Here is a 24,045-nt window from a genome sequence, read left to right as displayed (position 1 = left end):
GTTTGAGGTAAGTCAGCTTGAGCATGTCCCGAATTGCACATCTCTTCTAATGAAGAACTGGATTAAGGATTCCTCTGGGTTGCCTTTAGAAATCTCTCTTTTTTTTAAATAATAGGTAAAATCCAACAATTTTATGTAGTACAAGCAAGTGGTATTTATCCCACGTAAGCAAGGCTGTCAGCATTTTAAAAAATCAATAAATTGGACATACTACACAAACTGCAAAAATGTTAAATGGTTACATCAACTTTTGTAAAAGATATTTGGCATAAAAAAACTGAGCAAACAAGAAACAGAAGAGAAATTCCTCATCTAGATAAAGAATATCTACCAAAACCAACTTTAATAGTGAAATTGGACAGTTTTCCCTTAAGTTGGGGAAAGGCGGAAGTGTCTTTTTCTCACCACTACTTTTCAATATTATGGTGGAATTACTAGACAGTGCAGTAACACAAAGAAAGGATACAAAATGCATACATATTGGGAAGGAAGACATAAAACTGCTAGCAAATGTCATTATTGCATGTATAGAAAATTCAAAAGTACATCTTTGAGTCCCCATCACTGTTATGATCAGTTGTACAGTGTCTGTCTTCCTATGAAGTTCATCATCCCCATGATGGCAGGGGCTTGCCTCTGTCCCCTCCTCTGATCAAGCGACTATATAAGTCCTAAAGTAGGTGTTCAGAAAAAGTGTTTTATGGATTAATGAAATGTCTCAATTCATTCACATGGTTATTTGTTTAGAGTACTTTACACGCACGTTATTGTGGATAAAACCGGAAGGAATAAGATCTTGATCCCTTGCACCAAAGTCCTCATGGTAGAATGAAGACATCTGCATTTGAAGATGAGTTGGGACTCGACTGGGTGGGAAGAGAGAATGAAGGTTCAGAATGGAAGTCCAGAGCATTTGTGGGCCACCTCTGGCTTTGGTCCAAACCAGAACACTACGCAGACCATCTGACTTGCAGGTTACATATTCTTACTCAGGAATTTGGTATTATAGCTTAGGGTAGTGACCTGAGGAAGTGAAAGTATGGATTCAAATACTGGCTCTTCCTTATACTTGCTGAGCAACACCATTGAAGCCATTTTTATGAGCTTGCCTGTCCTGATATAAAGTAGAGACAGATAATTTCTGTTTAACCAATTTGTTGTGAAGATCAGAAATCATAACGTTTGTAAATACAAACTTAAAGTACTACATGAGTGCTAGTGATTACATCTTTCCCTATTAATCCTCATCTTAGTTGAGCTTCATCATATCTGAGCACTTTTTTTTTCAATTGAAAGAAAGAAATGGCAGTTTCATCACTTCTGAGTATCTAATTTCTTTGTAGAAACATAAAAAATCTTTTTGGTCTCACATGCTGGATATATCTGCAGGATGAATACAATTTGTTACCATTTTATAATGCTAATGATTTCACAAATTTGTTGAAGTTATTTCCTTATAATATTATAAAAAGTGTGTTGGCAGCCAGATTTTCATTTGGCAGATAAGGAAACTGGCAACATAAAATAATGTACAGGGCTCTGGCATGGTGCAACCTGAAGGGTTTCCTCATAACACATGAAGGAGGAATTTGAGTCAAAGTAGCAGCTCTAAGCTAGTTCTGGTTTATTTTGGTGACGGTGTTGCTATTTGATTTTTAGAAATATTTTAAAACAATAATCAATCATGCATATTATGTGAAAACTATACATCATTTCAACATTTTTGCCCCCAAATAAGCTTGTTTTTCCATGAGTGTTTTGAAATATCCTGGTACAACTAATATAGATAAAGTATATGTATGTATCTGGGATAACTCAAATGCTAAAGAGTTAGAAAATAAGTTACTTCCTTATTTCCTAATTTTAATATTTGTTGTTGTGAGTTACTGTAATTTGCTTTATTTATGGGATGAAATTTCAACCCAGGATTGGGTTTTCAATTCTCTTTAATCTGACTTTGCTTATATTTTAGCAAAACTAAACAACAAATTACTAATGTTAGAAGTGACAGAATCAGGCTGATGCCATGGCTCAATAGGCTAATCCTCTGCCTTGTGGCACCGGCACACGGGGTTCTAGTCCCGGTTGGGGCACCGGATTCTGTCCCGGTTGCCCCTCTTCCAGGCCAGCTCTCTGCTGTGGCCCGGGAGTGCAGTGGAGGATGGCCCAGGTGCTTGGGCCCTGCACCCCATGGGAGACCAGGAGAAGCACCTGGCTCCTGCCATCGGATCAGCGCGGTGCGCCGGCCACAGCGCACCAGCCGCGGCGGCCATTGGAGGGTGAATCAATGGCAAAAGGAAGACCTTTCTCTCTGTCTCTCTCTCTCACTGTCCACTCTGCCTGTAAAAAAAAAAAGAAAAAAAAAAAGAAAAAAAAAGAAGTGACAGTCAAATCAATAAATTGAAAGCACAAATGGAAATTACTTTCTTGAGATTACCCAGTAATTTCTGAAGGGTAACTGCATATAATTTCAAGTTTTTTGCAAAAGGCAGCTTTGGGTGTTCATTTTTAGTATTTGATTTAAGAAACACCGTAAAGAAAAGATATTTTCTCCTCACCAAAGAGATTCTGGTTATTTTAAGCAACAACCTAAATATTTATGACATTAAAACATTTTATCAATTTATATCATATACAGTTAATATACCCAAAGATTTCCTCTACATCCTTCTGCATTTGTAACGAGAAACATTCTGAATCAGTAATTGAATCAAATATAGGACCATAAGATGAACAAATCTTATGCTTTGCAACATTTTCAACCAATCAAACTCTTTAGAAGGAGAAGCAGATCCTCAGTGTAGAAAAACAGATTAAAGCAGACTGCTTTGTCATAGCCTTTCCTCAGTCGAACATGGTGTTCATGAGAAATCTTGGAATTCCAGTTCCAAGGAGCACAGTTTGCAAACCACTGATCAACCTAGCCCCATCATCTTTTAGATAAGAAAACCAAGACCCACAGCTATGGAGCAGAAGTAAACTTGGAATTCTATATTCTGGACTCCAAGTGTTTTTATTTTTTAATGATTTATTTATTTACTTGAAAGAGTTACACAGAGAGGCAGAGGCAGAGAGAGAAAGTCTTCCATCCACTAGTTCACTCCCCAGTTGGCTGCAACAACTGGAGCTGAGCTGATCAGAAGCCAGGAGCCAGGAGCCTCCTCCAGGTCTTCCCATGCGGATGCACGGGCCCAAGCACTTGGGCCATCCTCCACTGCTTTCCCAGGCCACAGCATAGTGCTGGATCGGAAGTGGAGCAGCTGGGACCAAACCAGTGCCTACATGGGACATGGGCACTGCAGGTGGCAGCCCCACCCACTACATCAAGCGCTGGTCCCTCAAAGTGTTTTTTCATTCTTTTCTCTTTTAAAAAATATTTATTTATTTGAAAGAGTTACAAAGAGAGAGGGAAGGAGGGAGGGTAGGGAGAGGGAGGTAGAGAGGGAGGGAGGGAGGGAGAGAGGGAGGAAGGGACAGAAGGGGGGATATCTTCCACAACAGCCAGGGATGGGACAAGCCAAAGCCAGGAGCCAGGAGCTACTTCCAACATGGTTGTAGGGTCCCAAACACTTGGGCAGTCTTCATTTATTTCCCAGGCACATTGGCAGGGAGCTGGATCAGAAGTGGAGCAGCCAGGACTTGAACTGGCGCCCATATGGGATACTGGCAAGGCAAAAAGCTTAACCTTCTGCACCACAATACCAGCCCCCAGAGTTCTTTTTCTTTCTAGCACATTTCTTTATTGTGGTTTGCTATGCTTCCACTCACATTTGTCATGAAAAATTGATTAAAAATATGGTTGATGAATAATTCAGTTTACACAAATACATATATATATACTTCAGTGGGGTGTAATTAGCCATCATATTTTTCTGGATGTGATTACAGCATCAATTGTTTTTTGACCTGGGAGATAAGGGCATTTGCCTAGCAGATTCATAGTTGATGCATGGATAGCTATTCATTTCTGCTTTAGTAGTGGTGGCAGCTCTGGTAGTAGCAGGGAGTGTGAAATGTGTCAGTAGGTAATGACCACATTGATGTCAGACAAAATAATCAGATCATATTCCAAGACAAAGGAATTATGGCTATGAATTTCCATGGCAAAGGAAATGTCCATTAGTGTAGCATGGATGGTAAAAATAGGATGACTAATTATGCAGGAGATGTCCTTGATAGCTATACCCAGCTACCTGATGGGAATGAAAGATGAAAGCCCCCATGACTGTTGGTGCAGTTGTTAGGGAGCAGAATTATCCTTGTAAAAACTGTCTTACTTTCAGATACCTTAATGTAGATTGAGCAACTTTGATAGTGTGATGGGATCAGCTCAATTCAAAGATTAATGTCCTATTGCCAATAGCAGCATCAGTGGCAGCGATGGTCGTGGAGGCTATGGAGGTAGCAGCCACAAAGGCAGGTGCATCAGCCAAGAAGTCCTTGATTTTTTTAGTACCTGTGGTGGGAAGGTATACTCAGTCTCCACAGATAAAGCCAGGACCCACTAGTATCCACTAATGACAGAATGAGGTACCGCAGCAATAGGAGGTAACCAAGCTGCAGACAAACACTGGAAATGTGAGGACACCCTCCATCCAGGACTCAAGAATACAGAATTCCCACTGATGTTGTCAATCACCTGGGAGTTTTAGATATTGCCAGCTTTGAACACCTGTACTATGATCAGCTTAAAGGAGAAGAGGGAGGTGTTCAGCATGTGCAGCAGTGTGACTTTCCTGGCTCCACTTTGTCAGCTTCATGTCACTCAGGATTTCTGTGGTGCCCTGGAGGTTTTATTGGTGATGCCTAAAACCTGGAAGAAGGAGGCCTTTTTGGGCCCCAGACCAGTGTTCTGGGCTAGTGCTGTGACTTCTCTGGGGACAGTGTCACCAGCACAGGTGGCAGATGGCATCTTATTGGCCAGGAGCATGACCCTGATCACAGGTCCTCCTTGGGGACACAAAACCCACACTTCCCCAGATGTGAGGCAATAACTTCTCCAGGGCTGGCTTGTTTGCCAGAGACCCTTGGATGGCCTTGTGTATCCTGGTGTACTTTCTGACAGGCACCCTGGCCTTTCCTTGGAGTGATGTATGAATCTGCTGCACTCTGCATGGACCCCACATGTGTCTGCTCCCACAGTGAAGCATTTTAGGTAGTCACTGAAAGTTGGTTATTTTAAGGAAATAGTTTGTATTCCAGGTTGCCCTGTCTTCCCTGGGCATAACCTTGGCACATCAGGGATTGCTATGCAGGGTTTAAAGATAATGTCACTCTCAAGAGGATGCTTGGTGAGAGAAGACCCTCTTGGCTTCTTAATGTTGGGATGCTCTAGGGTTCAGTCTGGAGAACTCTTCTCTTCTTTGTCTTATACTTCTTGGTGATATCATCTAGTCCCATGGCATTGAATACCATTTGTATGGTGATGACCCCCAAATTCATACTTCCAGCCCAAACCCTCTCCCAAGTCACTGACTCATATATACAACTGTTCATTTCCTCTTCACTGGAGTATGAAAATAATTAAAATATCTCAGATTCAATTTGTTCAAGCTTAAATCTGATTTCCCTGCATTCAGTGCTTTCTCTGCCATCTTACCCATCTCACTTAATCACTCCATGTTGCAAACTACTTAAGCCAAAACGTTTGACTCACCCCCAACACTCATATCATATAGTTAATTTTAAAATTTTGTTTCTTATGTCTGTCTTCTCACTAAAATATAAGCTTTAAAAGGCAGCTTTACAAGTAAGTAAAGTGTGTTTGTATTTTTTGTTCACTGATGTATGTAATAAACACTTGGTCAGAGCCTGCATATCACAGGCAGTCAATAAAGAGTTGTATGCATGAATTAATAGAGTGAATAAATTGAGTTAGAGAGAGAGCTAGGCACAGAGAGAGGTCTTCCATCCACTAGTTCACTCCCCAGATGGCTGCAACGGCCAGAGCTGTGCCAACCCAAAGCCAGGACCCAGGAGCTTCCTCTGGGTCTCCCACGCAGGTTCAGGGACCCAAGACTTGGGCCATCTTCCACTACTTTCCTAGGCCATAGCAGAGAGCTGCATCAGGAGAGCAACAGCCGGGACTGGAAGAGGTGCCCATATGGGATGCCAGCGCTTCAGGCACTGTGGTGCCACAGCACTGGCCCCAACTAATAGGTAGTTTAAGTGGGAGACATACTGATTGATTTGCTGTCTGAATGATCTGTCTACTGCTGGAAGTAGAGTATTAAAGCCTCTTCCTATTATTATATTATAATATCTCTGCATTAATCAGCTTTTTGCTGATATATAAAAAATACCTTAGAGGAGATACTTAGTAAAGAAAGAGGTTTATACCATAATTGGATCAAGCCATCAAGCCTCTGTCCTTAATATCAACAATTAATACATTATTCATTAATCCACGACTTTAATATTTAGACATCTACATGAGTTTGGGTAGCCAAGTTCTGTTTAAATCATGACATTATCTCTTCCCTCATGTCTATTAATATTTGCTTTATATATTTAGGTGCTCTGATATTGGATGCTGTATATTTATAGTTTTTATGACCGCTTGAAGAATTGACCCTTTTATCCTCATATAATGGATTTCACTGCTTATCCTATAGTTTTAAGTTAAAGTCTATTTTATGTGATTAAGTATAAATATCTTGCTTTTGGTGGCTTCCATTTGCATGGTATATCTTACACCACTCCTTCACCATTAGCCAATGTGTGAATCAATTGTTGGCAACATACAGTTGGTTTTGTTATTTGTTATTTTTATTTTTTATAATGACATACTTTCAGTTTATTTTATAATCATAATCTTAACCCTCAACTAAGTAAATAATTTATTAAACAGCAGAGACAAGGGCTGTAAAGAATTATTAAATCTCAGAATGTTAATTTTTGTCATATATGTTACATTTTTGTGTACTCTGTTAGTTACCACAAATCAGGGAAAACATGATATTTGTCTTTTTGGGACTGGCTCATTTTGCTAAGTACAATGATTTCTAGTTGCATTCATTTTGTTGCAAAAGACAAGATTTCATTTTTTTATGGCTGAGTGATATTCCATAGTATATATATATTCCACATTTTCTTTAGTTATTGGTTAGTGGACATCTGGGTTGATTCCATATCTTAGCTATTGTGAATTGTGTTGCAGTACACATGGGGATACAGATAATCACATGCTGATTTCAGTTCCTACTGGTAAATTCCCAGAAGTAGGATGTCTGGGGCATATAGTAGGTAGATCGATTTTCAGATTTCTGAGGAAATTGTATACTGTCTTCCACAATGGTTGTTCTAGGTTACATTTCCACCAACAGTGTATTAGGGTAACCTTTTCCCCACATCCTCGCCAAAATTTATAGTTCTTTGATTTCTGTATGAGAACCATTCTAACGGGTGAGGTGAAACCTCTTTGTGATTTTGATTTGCATTTCTCTGATGGCTAGTGATCCTTATGAGCATTGTTTCATGTGTCTCTTGGCCATTTGAATTTCCTCTTTTGAAAAATGCCTGTTCAAGTCCTTTGCCCATTTCTTAACTGAATTGTTTGTTTTGTTGTTGTTGAGTTTCTTAAATTTATTAATCCTTTATCAGTTGCCTAGTTTACATTTTCCCTCATCCTGTCAGTTGCCTCTTTACTGAGTGTTTCCTTGCAGTACAGAAGGTTGTTAGCTTGATATAATCCCATTTGTTTACTTTTGCAATTATTGCCTGTGCTTCTGTAATCTCTTCCAAGAAGATTTTGCCTATGCCAAGGTCTTGCAGAATTTCACGAATGATCTCCTCTAGTAATTTGATGGTATCAGGACATAGATTCATATCCTTGATCCATTTTGAGTTCATTTTTTTATTAGGTGTAAAGTAGAGGTCCTGTTTCATACTTCTGCATGTGGAGATCCAATGTTCCCTGCACCATTTGTTTGAGACTGCTATTGTACCAGGGATTGATTTTAGCTCCTTTGTCAAAGTTGGTTGTTGATGTATGGGTTGATTTCTGGGTTTCTATTGACAAACCCACAGCCAATAGCATACTGAATGGGGAAAGTTGGAAGCATTTACATTAAGATCTGGAACCAGACAAGGATTCCCATTTTCAACATTCATATTCCATATAGTTATGGAAGATTTAGCCAGAGCCATTAGGCAGTAAAAAGAAACCAATGGGATACAAATTGGAAAAGAGGAAGTATCCCTGTTTGCAGATGACATGATCCTATTATAGGGAAACCAAAAGACTCCTCTTAGAGACTGCTGGACCTCTTAAGAGAGTTTGGTAAAGTTGCAGGATATAAAATCAACACACAAGGAGCTGGCACTGTGGAGCATCGGGTTAACACCCTGGCCTGAAGTACCGACATCCCATATGGGTGCTGGTTCTAGTCCAGCTGCTCCACTTTCTTTTTTTTTTTTTTTCTTTCTTTTTTTTTTTTTTTTTGACAGGCAGAGTGGACAGTGAGAGAGAGAGACAGAGAGAAAGGTCTTCCTCTTCTGTTGGTTCACCCCACAATGGCTGACGCGGCCGGCACGCTGCGACCCGGTGCACCACACTGATCTGAAGCCAGGAGCCAGGTGCTTCTCCTGGTCTCCCATGTGGGCGCAGGGCCCAAGGACTTGGGCCATCCTCCACTGCACTCCCGGGCCACAGCAGAGAGCTGGCCTGGAAGAGGGGCAACCGGGACAGAATCCGGCACCCCCACCGGGACTAGAACCTGGTGTGCCGGTACCGCAGGTGGAGGATTAGCCTATTGAGCCGCGGTGCTGGCCATGCTCTACTTTCTAGCCAGCTCTCTGCTATGGACTGGGAAAGCAGTACAAGATGGCCCAAGTCCTTGGGCTCTTGTACCCGCATGGGAGACTGGAAAAAGCTCCTGGCTCCTGGCTTCAGATCCGTGCAGTTCCGGCTGTAGCAGCCATCTGGGGAGTGACCCAGTGGATGGAAAACCTCTCTCTCTGCCTCTTCTCTCTCTGTGTAACTCTGACTTTCAAATAAAATAAATAAAGCTTTAAAAAAATCAACACACAAGATTTAATAGCCTTTGCAGACACAGACAATGCCATGGCTGAGAAAGAACTTGTAAGATCAGTCCCATTCACAATAGCTACAGAAAATTTAAATACCTTGGAATGAATTTAACAAAGGAGGTAAAATATCTCTGAGAATTACAAAACATTAAAGTAAGAAATAGAAGAAGACACCCACAAAAACATGGAAAAAGCTTTCATGTTTGTGGATTGAAAGAGTTAATATCATCAAAATGTCCATACTACTGAAAACAATTTACAGGTTCAATGCAATCCCAATCAGATTACCAATGACCTTCTACTCAGAACTACAAAAAGTGATGCTTAAATTCATAGGAGAACACAAGAGACCCCCCAGAGAGCTAATGCAATCTTAAACAAAGTTGGGGGCATCACAGTACCAGATTTCAGTACATAACACAGGAATAATAATAATTTGTATAATCAAAATAACCTGGTACTGGCACAAAAATAGACATGAAAATCAATGGGTTTTGTTAGTATTTTAGCCATTCAGTTACTGTCTGTGTGTTTTTTAAAATTTTTAAGTTTAGTTTATAATTAGTTTTTATAGATTCAGTGTGATGTGTAAATACTGTTCCAAGAACTTGATTCCCTCCCTTACCTACTCTCTCCCCCATCTTCTTTCCATCTCTTTCCTTGTTGTGGTTTTTGATCTGTCATTTCAAATTTACGTTATAGTCAAAAGGCTTAGTACTTCACCAAATGAGAGGTTTGGTAAGAAAAAAACCTAAAAGACCCTAATTTAGTGGGAATATTGACAGCAGCTATTAGCAAAAATTGATGGAAAAGTGACCATTTCATCAATTACAGTAAATTTTAAAGTAATCACTGATAATTTAAACTACAGTAGTATAACATTCTTAATCACTGGTTTGACAAATTTATAAAACAAATTTTTACAGAACTGTATTTGCAGCAGTCTTGATGCACACAGACATTTCTTTCTTTTTCTTTTTTTAGTTTGTTTTTTAAATTTTAGCTCCCATGTATGAGGGAGAACATGCAGTATCTGTTTTTCTGTGTCTGGGTTATTTCATTCAACATGATGTTCTCCAGTTGCATCTATTTTGCTGCAAATGACAGAATCTCATTATTTTTTATATTTGAATAACTTTCCATTGTGTACACATACCTCATTTTCTTTATTCATCTGATGATGGACACTTTGGTTGATTGTGATTTTGGCTATTGTGTATGTACCATGCTGCTATGAACATGGTGGTGAAGGTATCTTTTTTTTTTTTTTAATTTTTTGACAGGCAGAGTGGACAGTGAGAGAGAGAGACAGAGAGAGAAAGGTCTTCCTTTGCCGTTGGTTCACCCTCCAATGGCTTCCGCGGCCGGCGTGCTACGGCCGGCGCACCGCGCTGATCCGATGGCAGGAGCCAGGTACTTATCCTGGTCTCCCATGGGTGCAGGGCCCAAGCACTTGGGCCATCCTCCACTGCACTCCTGGGCCACTGCAGAGAGCTGGCCTGGAAGAGGGGCAACCGGGACAGAATCCGGCGCCCCGACCGGGACTAGAAACCGGTGTGCTGGCGCCGCAAGGTGGAGGATTAGCCTAGTGAGCCACGGCGCTGGCGGTGCAGGTATCTTTTTGATATGTTTTGTTCAAGTCTTTTGCATATATACCTAGTAGAGGGATTGCTGGATCATATGGCAAGACTAGTTCAAGTTTTTAAAGAAATATCAACACTGGATGTACTAATTTACATTTCCACCAATAGTGTATAAGTGTTCTCCTTTTTCCACATTCTCTCCAGCATTTGTTACTCCCTGTATTTTATTTTAGCCATTCTGATGGGGATGAGGTTATACCTCATTGTGGTTTTGATTTGCATTTCATTGACAGCTGGTGATATTGAACATTATTTCATATGTTTGTTGGCTGTCTGTATTTCTTCTTTTGAGAATTGTCTATTGAACTCCATTGCCTATTTCTCAGCTGTATTTTTTTATTGAGTTTTGAAAGTCACTGATATTTTGGGATATTAATCCTTTATCAGATAGGCGGTTTGCAAATACTTTTTTCCCATTTGTTGGAGGTCTCTTCACTCTATTGATCATTTCCTTTGCTGTGCAAAAGCTTCTGAGTTTGATATAGTATAGTTTCACTTTTGTTGCTTATACTTAGGGTTTTTTTTTTCTAAGAAGCAGTCCCCTACACCAATATGTTGGAGTGTTTTTCCTATGTTTTCCTCCAGTAACTTCATAGTTTCAGGTCTTCAATTTAGGTCTTTAATCCATCTTGAGTTGATTTTTATATATGTTGAGAGATATGGAGCTAATTTCATTCTTCTGCACATATACATCCAATTTTGCCAGCACCATTTGTTGAAGAGATTATCCTACTCCACGGTATGGTCTAAGCACTTTTGCCAAAAATTGGTTGGCTCTATATACATGGATTAATTTCTGGGCTCTCTATTTGGTGCCTTGATGTATGTATTAGTTTTTATGCCAGCACCAAGATGTTTTAATTACTATAGCTTTGTATAATGCTTTGAAAATAGAAATTGTGATGTGTCCAGCTTGATTTTTCTTGCTCTGGTTTGCTTTGGCTATTTTGGAACTTCTGTGATTCCATATGAATTTTAGGATTGATTTTTATAACTCTGTAAATATGTTTTTTCTTTATTCTACTGATATAATTTATGATGTTTATTAGACTTGTGAGTGATCAACCATCCTTGCATTTCTGAGATAAATCCCATTTGATTGTGATGTATGATCTTTAGATCTGGCTTTGGATTTGATTTGCTAGTATTTTGTTGAGAATCTCTTCACCTATGTTCATCAAGGATTTAGGTCTGTAGCTTGCTTTTCATGCTGTATATTTTTTCAGTTTTGGCATCTGTGTGATGCTGTTCTCATATAAAAGAGCTTGGTAGAGTTCAATCCTCTTCAATATTTTGGAATAGTTTGAAGACTATTAGAGTTACTTCCTCCTAGAATTTTTTGTAGGATTCAGTATCAAAGTCATAAAGTTATCTTTTCCTTGATGGAAGACTTTTGGTTGTTGCTTCAATCTCACTTCTTGTCATGCATCTGTTTAGATTATCTATATATTCTTGATTTAAGGTGGTAGGTTATATGAATCCAGGAATTTATCTATTTCTTTGAGATTTTACAGTTTACTTTCAAATAGTTGTTCATAGTTTTGTTTTTATCCTGTGTATTTCAGTGATATCAGTTGTCATATCTCCTTTTTCATCTCTAATTTTATTTATTTGAATTTTTTCTCTTTATTAGTCTGGCTAAAGGTTTATAAATTTTGTTTGTCTTCTCAAAAAACCAACTTTTGATTTTATTGATCTTTTATATTTTTTCAGTTTCAATTTTATTTCTTCTCTGATCCTTATTACTTCTCATCTCCAGCTGATTTGGGGTTTGGTTTGTTCTTATTTTCCTAAGTCTTTGATTTGCATAATTGATTTTTTTGACAGGCAGAATTTAGACAGAGAGAGAGACAGAGAGAAAGGTCTTCCTTTTCCATTGGTTCACCCCCCAAATGGCCACTATGGCTGGCGTGCTGTGCCGATCTGAAGCCAGGAGCCAGGTGTTTCCTCCTGGTCTCCCTTGCTGGTGCAGGGCTCAAGCACTTGGGTCATCCTACACTGCCTTCCCGGGCCACAGCAGAGAGCTGGACTGGAAGAGGAGCAACCGGGACAGAACCAGCACCCCGACCAGGACTAGAACCCAGTGTGCTGGTGCCGCAGGCGGAGGATTAGCCTAGTGAGCCATGGCACCGGCTGCATAATTAAATTTTAATTTGAGACATTTCTTCTTTTTAAAAATATAACCACTTAATGCTATAAACTTCCTTCTTAATACTGCTTTTGCTGTATTCCACATGTTTTTAATATGTTCTGTTTCATTTTCATTTATTTCAAGAATGATTTTTACTTCCTTTTTAATTTCTTCAGTGACATATTGATCACTCAATAGTATGTTGCTTAATATCCAAGTATTTATGAGTTTTATACTCTGTTTTTCATTTCTAGTTTTATCCATGTATGGTTTGAGAAGATACATGATATTATTTCAGTCTTTTTACATTTGCTGAGACTTGACTTGTGGCCCAATATATTGGTCTATCCTTAAAAATGTTCCGTGTGTTGATGAGAAGAAAGTTTATCCTGTAGATGTTGGGTGGAATGCCCTGTAAATACCTGTTAGGCCAGTTTGCTGAATAGTGTATTTCAACTCTGATGTATCTTTATTGATTTTTTTTCTCTGAGTGATCTTTCCAATGATGAAAGTAGGGTGTTAGAATCACTCATTATTGTATTGGAATCTATCTTTCCCTTTATGTATAATAATATTTTCTGTATATATCTAGGTGGTCTTGTTTTAGGTGCATATATGTTTATGACTGATATAGCTTGTTGAATTGAACCTTTTATCTTAATATAATGTCCTTTATTTCTCTTTACAGTTGTTGATTAAAAAGCTGCTTTATCTGAAATCAGAACAGCTATGCTTGCTTATTTTTGACTGCCATTTGTATGGTATATTTTTTTCCAACCCTTCACTTTCAGTCTGTGTGTATCTTTATTTGTGAAGTGAGTTTTTTATAGACAGTATATTGTGGGGTTGTGTTTTTTATTCGTTCAGCCAATCTAAATCTTTTGGTTGGTGTATTTAATCGATCTACATTCAAGGTTAGTACTCATAGATAAGAACTGGGGCTGGTGCTGTGGTGCAGTAGGTAAAGCTGCTGCTCTGGTGCCAGCATCCTATATGGGCACTGGTTCAAGTCTCAGATGCTCCACTTCTAAAGTTCCCTACTAATGTGCCTGGAAAATCATCAGAGAATGGCCCAAGTGTTTGGGTGCCTGCACCTATGTGGTAGACCAGATGAAGCTCCTGGCTTCCAGTTTTGAATATTGGCCCAGCTCCTGCCATTACAGCCTTTTGGGGAGTGAACCAGTGAATGGAAGATCTCTCTATGTCTGTCCCTCTCTCTCTTTCTGTAAATTTGCCTTTCAAAGAAATAAATAAAATCTTTAACAAAAAAGGAAAAAAATGGATAAGAACTAAGACCTGTTATTTTGTTGGTTGGACAATGATTCTACCTGCTCTGTTAGTCAATTTGGTGGTGTCATGTGTTTTCATGATGCTTCCTTCTAATGTAGGATACCTTTCATACTTTCTTGTAAGGCTGGTCTGGTAGTGGTGAATTTTTTCAGGTTTTGCATTTCTGGAAAATACTTTATTTCTTCTTCACTTTTAAAGTACAACTTCTTTGGATAAAATTTCTTTGTTGGGAGTTTTTTCTTTTAAGACCTTGAATGTATTATCTAATTATCTTTGGCCTGTAGTGTTTCTACTAAGAATTCTGGTGTTAATCTAATTGGTTTTCCTTTATAAATAACTTGATTCTTTTCTCTTAGTGTCTTTGTAATTCTCATCTTGTCCTTAACTTTGGACTTTGGACAGTTTTACAACAATATGCCTTGGAGAAGCTTTTTTTTGTTTTTAGTTTGATTGGGGTTCTTTGAGCTTCTTGAATCTGGATGATGTCCATGTTTCTTTCAAGACCTGGGAAATTTTCAACTATTATTTCATTTAGCAGGTTCTCAATGCCTTTTTCTTTTCCTTCTGGAATGCCTATAAATGAATATTCAAAATTTAATGATATCCCATATTTTGTGTAGACTTTCTTCATTCTCTTTTCTTTATTTTTGCTTATTGCATTGTGGTGCTAGTACTGTGTGATACATATGGACCCTTTCTGAGGTCCTGCTAGGAAAGTCCAACTTGTGCTGTGACTTATAATACCAACTACCCTATTCTTAGGATTAGGGGATATGAACTGAACCCTATTACCGTCTGACAGAGTGACTACAAGGTATACATGAGATTTTACTCTGGAAGTTAGGAGTCCAGAGAGGTGGAATGCAGGTAGGTCCTTTCCTATGTGCACTGAGTAGATTCCAGTGGCACTAAGAAATTTAGAATGAAATATTGCAATCCTGGTGTCTCATGGTATAGTGGGGTCATTACCTAGACCTCCGAGAGTAGGAACAGATTTTTTTATGCACTAATTTTGGTGTTAGCCCCCAGAAACTAAGGTTAATCTCTCTTGGTCACAGAGAGTATGTGAGTGTAGCTCTGGGCCTAATGCCCAAAACCTCTCCCAGCTGCAGGATACAGTGGATCTGTTCTTTCCCCCACAGCTTGCCTTGAGTCTGGCTATAATGCTGGTAGGAGAGCAGAGGCATTCTGTGTGACTTTCTGCTGCTGAGTGTAGTGCTCTGTGGGAGTGGGTAAGGGGAAGGATGCAAGGTGGCTTTCCTGATCCAAGCCTGGAAGTTGCTCAGTCCCTAGTCAGTTCTCCAGGCTGAAGGAAAAGTCAGTGTGTGACTGTGGAATTCCCTTTCAGCTGAAACTGCAGGTCATGGGGCGGTTGGCAATTTCTTCCTACTACTGATGGCAGCTGGCTGCACCACACGGCTGGCTATAGTGTTTCTGTTTTCTCTCTTCTTGTCCTCTGGAGTCTTCATTTTTCTTTTTTAACTTCTTTGCCCAAAATTCAATCAGTCAGACCCCGGAAACATAGTTATTCCTTTGTTCTTTTCATATCCCAGAGCAGCCTAAGTTAGTGTGGCTATATCCTATTCAGCCAGCTTGGATCTCCCTACTGTCTGTCTTTTGATTATAGAATTTGATCCATTTACATTCAAGGTGATCATTGATAGTTAAAGATGTACTACTGTTACTTTTTTACTTCCTGGTTGTTTTTTAGATCCTCTTTTCCTTTATTCTTTTTTCTATTTTTCTTTGTGATTAGGTGATTTTCTCTAGTGCTGTGCTTAGGATTCTTTTTGTCTTTTGCGTTTCTATTATAGCCTTGTGATTATTACAAAATTTACATAAAACATAATCCTAACAAACTATTGTAAACTAAAAACTTTGATTACATTTTTATGCTGAGTAATTTGATAGCCTATGTGGAGATTATTATCGTTTTTAAAAGTTCATTTATTTTTATTAATTTGAATGGCAGAGTGTAGGAGTGTTTATCTGAGTGTGAGAGATCGCTTCCACCTGCTGGTTCACTATCTAAATGTCCCCAGCAGGTGGGGCTGGGCCTGGCTGAAGCCAAGGCCAGGATCAGCATCCGGGTCTCCTGCAAGGTGGCAGGGAGTTCTTGAGTCATCATCTGCTGCTTCCCGGGGATATTAGGAGGAAGCTGGATCACAAGTGGAGGTGGAATTCTGTCCCAGGTACTCCAGTATGGGATGTGGTCATCCCAAGCGGCCACATAACACATTGTTGCACAATACCTGTCCCCATTTTGTCTCTTAAAAGAAGGAAAAATGGGGATCTCATTTACTTTTACAAGAATGGCTGGAGTGGTATTTAGCCTTGTGGTTAAGATGCTGGTTGTAGCCCCAGGTGGTATATCTAGCTCCAACTCCTGAATCTAGCTTCTTACTCATACAGTCCCTGGGAAACAGTGGTGTTGGCTTGAGTAATTGGATTCCTGCCACCTACATGGGAGACATTGACTGAGTTTCCAATTCCTGGCTTCAGACCAGCTTAGTCCCCACCTTTATGGGCATTTGGAGGGTGTACTAGGAAATAGAAGCATATTTGCTCTCTCTCTTTTCCTCCCTCCCTCTCCCTCAAATGAATTTTAAAAATGGGTATGTCTTACCTTGAAAGTTGGAAGAAATACTGGCAGTGTCTCAAGGCCAGGCAAACATTTTAGAATGTGTTTTTCTTGTTCCTATAATTTGCTTTTCAAAAAGTTAGATGATTCTTGATAAGCTGTAAGGACTCTTTCAGATGATAGAACCTAAAAATTTAGAAATTTTGGTATACTAATTATATGAGGGAATTGCAACTTTTAAATTCTGTAAGCCTAAGACCCCAAGAATTTCCCTATGATTCTTTTTTTTCAATAGTTGTGATTAGGGTAATGAATATTTTTAGGGCTGAAAAGAACTGAAGATCACTAGTCTGCCTTTTTGTTTTTCAGCTCATTGTTCTTGTCCAGGTCGTATAGCTCCTTAACTACTCAGGCAAGAAGCCAAGTTGCCTGACTGTGGTTCAATGCTCTTTTCATTGTACTGCACTGCCTCACTGACCTTTTAATGACATAGATCATCATGAATGATTGGTGCATGCATAGTAAGTGTTAGTATCCCATAGACCAAAATTGTGACTTAGGAATCATTGTGTACACAAAATACTAGTCCTCTTCAACAAAAACATCAATCAATACGTTTGGCTTAGCTATATGGTAGAAGTTGCCAATAAAATTTATATGGAGTACATGATGGCTGTTTTTAAAAAATCTTATTATTTAGTTGGTTGATGTTGTTTAGTATTTTTTATAATTTCAAAAAAGGCATTTTATCAGGCCGAAGTTTTTCACCATGTTCAGATATATTTAATGATTTACAGATTAGGAATGGAGAAAGCTGTTGGGATGAACAAGAGTGTTTTCTTCATTGATTAGTGCAAAAACTGAATCTCTTCTGAAAGTGATTATGCTATTATCATTGTAGTGGCATAAGCAGATGACCATATTGTTGCTACAGTTATTGAACCACATGAAAAGTCTCAAGAACAAAGTGTGTTGGGGTAACCAAAGGTACCTGGATTCTCTGTTATTATTGATATGATGGATGTGGCTGAGGCTTGAGTCCCTAGAGCTAGTGACTGCCGCGTTTCTAGTTTCTGCTTTGTGGAATGAAAAAAGAAAAAAAAAAGCTAGAGGCCGGCGCCGCGGCTCACTAGGCTAATCCTCCGCCTAGCGGCGCCGGCACACCGGGTTCTAGTCCCGGTCGGGGCGCCAGATTCTGTCCCGGTTGCCCCTCTTCCAGGCCAGCCCTCTGCTGTGGCCAGGGAGTGCAGTGGAGGATGGCCCAGGTGCTTGGGCCCTGCACCCCATGGGAGACCAGGAGAAGCACCTGGCTCCTGGCTCCTGCCATCGGATCAGCGCGGTGTGCCGGCCGCAGCGCGCCGGCCGCGGCGGCCATTGGAGGGTGAACCAACGCCAAAGGAAGACCTTTCTCTCTGTCTCTCTCTCTCACTGTCCACTCTGCCTGTCAAAAAAAAAAAAAAAAAAAAAAAAAAAAAAGCTAGAAAGATAGTGATGTTTGAGAAGTTTTTGGTGAACATCACATAGGCTGGTCTGGGGGTGTTTGCTTGAAAAATTATCCAGTGGGTGTAAACCAATACCTTTGAGGCCTGACTTCTTGATGATCACAAAAATATACCATAGCCCTTAGAGGGTTCCTAAAGTAAAGTATGCAAAAAGCTGTTTATAAACAAATATGCTGGTCAGGCCTGGAGGTAACACATGGTTGAATTTATGTTTAGTTGGGCAAATAAAAATTAGTGGGAAACATACAGAACTATATTTAAGTATTTATATCTTTGAAAGCTTGCATTAAGGGGCTAATCACTATTATTTATTTTTATTTAAATTGTTGGTGTTTTATTATAAAAATCTAACATAATATATGTCAAACCCATTGCAAACTTCTTAGCCTAAATAATTTACAGATAACCTTTCTTGAACATCTACTATGTAAAAGTCGTGGAGACCTAAGGGGGATTTTAGATGTTGTCACTGACTTACCACAGAGACTTGGCAACTTGGTGATGGAGAGACAGTTTACATAAAAATGACAAAACTTCATCATTTCCTCAATAGACCTGGATTTGGAGTTGGCCTTAAAACTCTTAATTTCAGCTTGCCCACTGGTCTGATTTGGTTTCCAGGGATCAAACAAGCTCAGGTTTGTTGGCTCTTTGTAGTTTGTGGTTTATACTTCCTGTTAATGTTTGTAGAGACATGGCTTGTTGTTAAGATAATGATCACTCTTGAATGGTTCCATTCTCTTGGAAAATATCTGTGTGAAAATACTGTCTTATAATGCTATTCTGAGACTGAAAGCCCTTCACTGCTTTTTATTAATTACAAATCGACACAGATATTAGGTATTATTAATAATACATGGTGTATTGTTGTGGTTTAATTACTTAGTTTTTGGAATCCTAGCTTGGATTTGAATCTTAGCTCCATCTCTAGCTGTATGATCTTGAATAAAATACTTAACCTCTTTAGTCCTCAGTTTTGTTATTTGTCAAAAAGAATAACAATATCATAAGCTTAAAAGGTTGCAGAAGAATGAATATAAAGTTTTCAATGTTGTATTTGGCTTGTAGTGAGCTTTCTATATGGGTTTATTATGCTAGTTGATGTAAAATATCCTCAAATTTGCCATATGTACTTAATCTAAACTCCAAATGAAATGCAATTCCAGTTTACTATAATTGCCATAATTAAGTAAGAATTATTAAGTAATTAGTTATTGTGTGTTTGGCTCCATTTGGATAATCAGTGATGTGTGAAATGTAGGACCTCACAGTGAGGAATCTGCAATTTAGCCTCCTGCTAACTCTGGCATTCAAAGTTCTCCACCTTCTGACTCACACCTACCTTTTTAGGCTCTCTCTCCTATATTCCTTTTTTTAAAAAAAATATTTATTTATTTGAGAGGCTAAGTTACAGAGAGTGAGAGGAAAAAACAGAGAGAATGGTCTACCAGCTACCGTTTTACTCTCCAAATGACTGCAATGGCTGTAGCCGGGCCCATCTGAAGCCAGGATCTGGGAGCATCCTCTAAATCTCCCACATGGGTGCAGGGGCCTAAGTACTTTGGCCATTTTCTATTGCTTGATCAGGCTGTAGCAGAGAGCTGGATTGGAAGAGGAGTAGCTGGGCCTAGAACCAGTGCCTATATGGGGTTCCGGCTCTGCAGGCAGAGGATCAACCATACCCAAACTCCCAACCCTACTTTCATCCCAACTCTTCCTCCCTCTCCCATTCCATTCTTCATTAAGATTAATTTTTAATTAACTTTATATACAGAAGACCAACTCTACTAAGTAAAGATTTCAACAATTTGCACCCACAGACACACAAAACATAAAGAACTGTCTGAGAACAAGTTTTACAGTTAATTTTCATAGTACATCTCATTAAGGACAGAGGTCCTGCATGAGAGTAAGTGCACAATAACTCCTGTTGTTACTTTAACAATTAACACTCGTATATTTGATGTCAGTTATCACCTAAGGCTCTTAACATGAGCTGCCAAGGCTATGGAGGCCTTTTGAGTACACAATCTTAATCAGTATTTAGATAGGACCATAAGCAAAGTGGACATTCTCTCCTCCCTTCAGAGAAAAGTGCATCCTTCCTTGATGGCCCCTTCTTCCCCCAGGGTCTTACTCACAGAGATCCTTCATGTAGGACTTTTTTTGCCATGGTGTCTTGGCTTTCCATGCCTGAAATGTTCTCATGGGCTTTTCAGCCAGACCAGCATGCCTTAAGGGCTGATTCTGAGATCAGAGAGCTGTTTAGGGCCATTTGTCATTCTTTGAGTCTGCTGTGTGGACTGCTTCCCATGTTGGAACATTCTCTCCTTTTTAATTCTATCTGTTATTATCAGACACTTGACCTTATTTATATGATCCCTTTCACTTAATCCTATCTATATGATCAATTAAACACTAAATATGATCACTTTAACATGTAAGATGGCATTATTGCCACCCAGATTAATGGGATATGAAGTCCCATGGCAAGTTTTCAGCTTTAACTTTAGAAGTAAGTCCATGGAAATGAATGCAGAACTATGCAGCTCCTCCCTCTTTTATTCTTACTCTTACTTTTTACTGGGATCTATTTTCAATCAACTTTATATACATATGATTAATTTTGTTAAGTAAAGAGTTCAACCAATGGTATTAAGAAGGAAAATAAATAAATAAATAAATAAACTGTTACTTGACAGTTAAGACAAGGATGTTCAAGTCATTGAATCTCATAGTGTCAATTTCACTTCTGTAGGTTCCCTTTTAGGTGCTCTTTTAGCTATCACAGATCAGGGAGAAATATGGTATTTGTCCCTTTGGGACTGGCTTATTTCACTAAATATGATATTTTCCAGATTCATCCATTTTGTTGCAAATGACAAAATTTCATTTTTTTTACCACTGTGTAGTATTCCATAGGGTACATATCCCATAATTTCTTTATCCAGTCTTCCGTTGATGGGCATTTAGGTTGATTATATATCTTATCCATGTGAATTGAGCTGCAATAAACATTGGGGTGTAGATAACTTTTATTTGCTGATTTCATTTCCATTGGGTAAATTCCCTGGAGTTGGATGGCTGGGTTGTATGGTAGGTCTATATTCAGATTTCTGAGGTATCACCAAACTGTCTTCCATAGTGGCTTTACCAGTTTACATCCCCACTAACAGTGGATTAGGGTACCTTTTCCCCCACATCCTTGCCAGCATTTGTTGTTTGTGATTTCTGTACGAAAGTGATTCTAACTGGGATGAGTGAAACTTCATTGTGGTTTTGAATTGCATTTCCCTGATTGCTAGTGATCCTGAACATTTTTTAAGTGTCTGTGGCCATTTGGATTTTCTTTTTTGAAAAATGTCTGTTAAAGTCCTTTGCCCATTTGCTAACTGGGTTGTTTGTTTTGTTGTGGAGTTTGATCTCCTTATATATTCTGGTTATTAATCCTTTATCAGTTGAATAGTTTGCAAATAACTTTGCCCATTCTATTGGTTACCTGTTCACTTTCTTGACTGTTTCTTTTGCAGTACAGAACCTTCTCAATTTTTTTAACTTTTATTTTAATAAATATAAATTTCAAAATATAACTTTTGGATTACAGTGGCATTTCCAGCCCCCATAACTTCCCTCCAACCGCAACCCTCCCCTCTCCCGTTCCCTCTCCCAATCCATTCACATCAAGATTCATTTCCAATTATCTTTATATACAGAAGATCAAGTTAGTATATATTAAATAAAAATTTCAACAGTTTGCACCCACACAGAAACAGAAAGTGTAAAGTACTGTTTGAGTACTAGTTATAGTGTTAATTCACATTGTACAACACATTAAGGACAGAGATACTACATGAGGAGTAAGTGCACAGTGACTCCTGTTGCTGACTTAACAAATTGACACTCTTGTTTATGGCATCAGTAATCACCCTAGGCTCTAGTCATGAGTTGCCAAGGCTGTGGAAGCCTTTTGAGTTCGCCAACTCTGATCTTATTTAGACAAGATCATAGTCAAATTGGAAGTTCTCGCCTCCCTTCAGAGAAAGGTACCTCCTTCTTTGATGGCCTGTTCTTTCCACTGGGATCTCACTCACAGAGATCTTTCATTTAGGCCCTTTATTGCCAGAGTGTCTTGGCTTTCCATGCCTAAAATACTCTCATGGGCTTTTCAACCAGATCCGAATGCCTTAAGTGCTGATTCTGAGGCCAGAGTGCTGTTTGGGACATCTGCCATTCTATAAGTCTGCTGTGTATCCCACTTCCCATGATGGGTCATTCTCTCCTTTTTATTTCTATCAGTTGGTACTAGCAGACACTAGTCTTGTTTGTGTGATTCCTTTGACTTTGGACCTATCATTATGATCAATTGTGAACTGAAACTGAGCACTTGGACTAGGGAGATGGCATTGGTATATGACACCTTAATAGGATTGAATTGGAATCCCCTGGCACATTTTTAACTCTACCATTGGGGCAAGTCTGATTGAACATGTCCCAAATTGTACATCTCCTCCCTCTCTTATTCCCACTCTTGTATTTAACAGATTACTTTCCAGTTAAATTTAAACACCTAAGAATAATTGTTAGTTAAATAGTTCAACCAATAGTATTAAGTAGAACAAAAAAAAAAAACTTAAAGGGATAAAATATTAAGTTGTGCATCAACATTCAGGACAAGAGCTGATCAAGTCACTGTTTCTCATGGTGTCCCTTTCACTTCAACAAGTTTCCTTTTTGGTGCTTGGTTAGTTGTCACCGATCAGGGAGAACATATAATATTTGTCCCTTTGGGATTGGCTTAGTTCACTCAGCATGATGTTTTCCAGATTCCTCCATTTTGTTGCAAATGACTGGATTTCACTGTTTTTGACTGCTGTATAGTATTTTATAGAGTACATGTCCTATAATTTCTTTATCCAGTCTACTGTTGATGGGCATTTGGGTTGATTCCAGGTCTTAGCTATTGTGAATTGAGCTGCAATAAACATTAGGGTGCAGACAGCTTTTTTGTTTGGCAATTTAATTTCCTTTGGGTAAATTCCAAGGAGTGGGATGGCTGGGTTTCTGAGGAATCTCCAGATGGACTTCCATAGTGGCTTTATCAGTTTGCATTCCTACCAACAGTGGGTTAGTGTCCCTTTTTCCCCTCATCCACGCCAGCATCTGTTGTTGGTAGATTTCTGTATGTGAGCCATTCTAACCTGGGTGAGGTGAAACCTCATTGTGGTTTTGATTTGCATTTCCCTGATTGCTAGTGATCCTGAACATTTTTTTCATATGTCTGTTGGCCCTTTGGATTTCCTCTTTTGAAAAATGTCTATTGAGGTCCTTGGCCCATCTCTTAAGTTTTGTTGCTATGGAGTTTCGAGTTTCTTGAACTCTTTGTAGATTCTGGTTATTAATGCTTTATCTGTAGCATAGTTTGCAAATATTTTTTCCCATTCTGTAGGTTGCCTCTTCACTTTCCTGACTGTTTCTTTTGCAGTACAGAAACTTCTCAATTTGATGCAATCCCAAATGTTAATTTTGGCTTTGATTGCCTGTGCCTCTGGGTTTTTTTCCAAGAAGTCCTTGCCTGTGCCTATATCTTGTGGGGTTTCTCCAATGTTCTCTAATAATTTGATGGTGTCGGGTCATAGATTTGGTTTTTTAATCCATGTTGAGTGGATTTCTGTGTAAGGTGTAAGGTAGGGGTCTTGCTTCATGCTTCTGCATGTGGAAATCCAATTTTTCCAGCACCATTTATTGAATAGACTCTCCTTACTCCAGGGATTGGTTTTGGATCCTTGATCAAATATAAGTTGGCTGTAGATGTTTGGATTGATTTCTGGTGTTTCTATTCTGTTCTATTGGTCTGTCCATCTGTTTCTG

At 39.1% G+C, this 24,045-nt stretch overlaps 1 protein-coding gene and 1 pseudogene across 15 annotated transcripts in view; one reads left to right on the top strand and one right to left on the bottom strand.

Annotated features, from left to right (window-relative positions):
- The window catches only part of ESR1 (estrogen receptor 1), a 478,649-nt gene that overhangs the window by 246,841 nt on the left and 207,763 nt on the right, over positions 1-24,045 (top strand). The gene's annotated exons all lie outside the window — the stretch shown is intronic.
- On the bottom strand, positions 4,254-5,225 carry LOC100347750 (putative ribosomal protein uL10-like pseudogene; annotated as a pseudogene).

The sequence above is a fragment of the Oryctolagus cuniculus genome, chromosome 5 (assembly GCF_051225735.1).
Source record: "Oryctolagus cuniculus isolate XC-2025 breed Fujian yellow rabbit chromosome 5, ASM5122573v1, whole genome shotgun sequence".
Classification (NCBI taxonomy): Eukaryota; Metazoa; Chordata; class Mammalia; order Lagomorpha; family Leporidae; genus Oryctolagus; species Oryctolagus cuniculus.
The sequence above is the reverse complement of the archived record's forward strand: the minus strand, read 5'-3'. Positions and strand labels throughout refer to the sequence as shown.